The 3,291-nt window shown below is 38.6% G+C and overlaps 1 pseudogene; it reads left to right on the top strand.

Moving 5' to 3' along the window:
* Window positions 1–2,188: 2,188 nt before the first annotated feature.
* Window positions 2,189–3,036, top strand: LOC110203081 (L-lactate dehydrogenase B chain-like; annotated as a pseudogene).
* The last annotated feature ends 255 nt before the right edge of the window (window positions 3,037–3,291 follow it).

Genomic DNA, 3,291 nt, shown 5'->3' on the forward strand with positions numbered 1-3,291 from the left:
AGGATAAGAGAAGGGAGGGGGGAGAAATAGAAGAGAAGGCAGACTAGGGGAAGGGATATTCAGAATGCATGCCATCTTGGGGTGGGAGGAGCGGTGGCAAATGTGGAACTCAAAAACTTGTGGAAGTGAATGTTGAAAACTAAAAACAAATACATTTATATTTAAAAAGAAGAAGAAGAAGAAATGATGAACAGGCTGACTTCAGAAAAACCTGGAAAGACCTATATGGTCTGATGCTGAGTGAAGTGAGCAGAACCAAGAGAACTTTGTACACAATAACAGCCATGTTGTCTCATAACTAATATTGATAAACTTAATCCTTCTCAGCAATACAAGGATCTAAGATATCCCCAGAGGCCTCGTGATGGAAAATGCTATCCACATCCAAAGAAAGAACTATGGAAGTTGAATTGCTATCATTTTTTTTCTCTTATGTTGAGTTTTGTTTCCCCTTTCTAATGGTTCCTCCTATTGGTTTTAATTTTTACTTACAACTTCACTAATGTGAAAATATGTTTATTAGGAATGTAAATGTATAGCCTAGTATGAGATTGTGCATCATCTTGGGGAGGGTGGTGGGGAGGAAGTGAGAGAAAAATTTTAAACTCAAAAGCATATGGAAGTGATTTTTGGTAAATCAAAATAAGTTAATAAAATTTTTTTAAAAATTCAGTGTCTCTGGAGACCACTGTTTGAATAAGGTTCTATAAATCCTAAATCAGTCTTCATTATTACTTCAAGTTCAATTCAAATCATTTTCATAGTCTGATCCCTCAGTCAATGATGTCTCTCCTGACCTCCTACCTACACTGTAAGTCCCTGCCAAACCTCATGCAGCACATGGTTTTGGAACTCTCTAGTACGTATACTGTGCCATCTTGTGAAGGATGGCTATCACAGTCGATATTTTATCTCCTTGCAAGTCTATGGACTCTTTGATAGCAAAGTCTTATTGTGTGTGTCTTGCACAAAGTGAGCATATGTATATATATGTTTTGCATATATATGTATAAATGTACAGAGAGAAATGTATATAGGTACACATAATATTACGTTAATTACATATTGCTGTCTCTATAAATATAGATGTATACACACATGTTGTTTTACATTTGTTTTCTAAGAGGACCAATGACATCATGAGTGATGTCCTGGCTCTGTAAATTGGATTTCCGTGAGCAGCCTCACTCTTTCTTTCAGTATATGCTGCAGTTTCTTAGAGCCACGAGCGATGGTTGGGTGAGAGTGGATACCGAAGGTGAATGAGCAGCCCAGAAAAGGACCTGTCCAGCCCTCACAAAGGAGTACTAGTTGTCCCTGAACAAATTGTAAAATGTTCTATGCTTGCTACATTTTTTGTTAGAATTTTTGGAAACAAAACAAAACAAAACAAGGAACCAGTATCTTGGACATGAAAAAGAAAATCATGTCTAGTGAGTTAGTTAAAAAAAAATATCCATATGCAATTATATACACAGAGGTCCTCCTTTTTAAATATCTCCTATGTACTCAAATTTGGTGTTCAAAATCGAAGACAGAAAAATTTCCTCAGTAGCTGACTGGAAAAACTAAGCAGCCATGTGGTTTTAATTCAGGTTTACTGCATGTCGATTTTCTGTTTATGTAGGAGTTCCTGCCTCCCTGCTAATAACATATCTCCTACCTCCTCACTTGGTAAAAATACCTAGCAAAGTGATGAAAGTATTCTACATATAATATCAAAGTGGGCATGCTGCTTCCTACAAGCATTACTTGAAATGTTGTGTTGATGTGCAACTCAGAGGACTTAACACCAATTATATTTGGTTATCAGCCACATTTATCACTTTTTTTTTTCTGCCAAAGACAAAGTTTTTAGAACATCTGTCATATCGGGCAGACTCTTAAGGAGTCTGAATGTTAGTGACCTATTGGCTAGATTTTAATAATCTAAGCAGTTGCTAGATTTTAAGAATCTAAGCATTTGGCTAGATTATAAGAATCTGAGCAGCCCCCCACTGCATCCTGGGCCATCTCATTTTCCTAATGCTGCAACCATTACTTTGCACAGCCCTCCCTCATGGAGATGAAAGGACAAACAACAACCTCTGTCCACAGGATTAGAAGAATGGATGGATTGCAATCTACATAATTGAAGAGAGTACCTGCATAATGCACATCTTGGATCCCTTAAAATGTTGAAGACAAAATGGCAGCTCTTAAAGAAAAACTGATTTTTCCAGTTGCAGAAGAGGAGGCAGCAGCCCCAAACAATAAGATTACTGTCTTGGGCATTGGACAGGTTGGTATGGTCTGTGCTATCAGCATACTTGCAAAGAGTCTTGCTGATGAACTTGCCCTTGTTGATGTTTTGGAAGACAAACTCAAAGGAGAAATGGTGGATATGAAGCATCGGAGCTTATTTTTTCAAACTCCTAAAACTGTGACTGATAAAGATTATTCTGTCACTGCTGGTTCCAAGATTGTTGTAGTCACTGCAGGAGTCTGCCAGCAGGAGGGAGAGAGTCTCCTCAATCTGGTACAGAGGAATGTGAATGTCTTCAAATTCATTATTCCCCAGATTGTAAAGTACAGCCCAGACTGTATAGTAATTGTGGCTTCCAACCCAGTGGATATCTTGACCTATATCATCTGGAACGTGAGTGGCCTGCCAAGGCAACAGGTGATTGGTAGTGGATGCAATCTGGATTCTTCCAGATGCTGTTATCTTATATCTGAAAAACTTGGCATCCATTCAAGCAGCTGCCATGGCTGGATCCTTGGAGAACATGGGGACTGAAGTGTGGCTCTGTGGAGCGGAGTGAATGTGACAGGTGTTTCTCTCCAAGAGCTGAATCCAGAAGTGGGAACTGACAATGACAGTGAGAACTGGAAGGAAGTTCATAATCTGGTGATTGAAAGTGCCTATGAAATGATCAAACTTAAAGGATACACCAACTGGGCTATTGGATTAAGTGTTGCTGATCTAATTGAGACCATGTTAAAAAATTTATCCAGGATTCATCATGTGTCCACTATGGTGAAGGGGATGTAAGGTATTGAAAATGAAGTATTCTTCAATCTGCCTTGAATTCTGAATGTCCGAGGACTGACTGGTGTTATCAACCAGAAGCTGAAAGATGAGGAGGTAGCTCAACTCAAGAAGAGTGCCAGTACCTTGTGGTACATCCAAAAAGACCTGAAAGATTTGTAACATTCACAAGATTCTGTAGAAACCCAATCAATATGATATGAATCTCTGTGCCCACTTAGTAAATAGCTGTTTTGGTGATTAGAATTTTTCTTTTGAAC

The sequence above is a fragment of the Phascolarctos cinereus genome, unplaced genomic scaffold (assembly GCF_003287225.1).
Source record: "Phascolarctos cinereus isolate Bilbo 61053 unplaced genomic scaffold, phaCin_HiC Scaffold_4;HRSCAF=312, whole genome shotgun sequence".
Lineage (NCBI taxonomy): Eukaryota > Metazoa > Chordata > Mammalia > Diprotodontia > Phascolarctidae > Phascolarctos > Phascolarctos cinereus.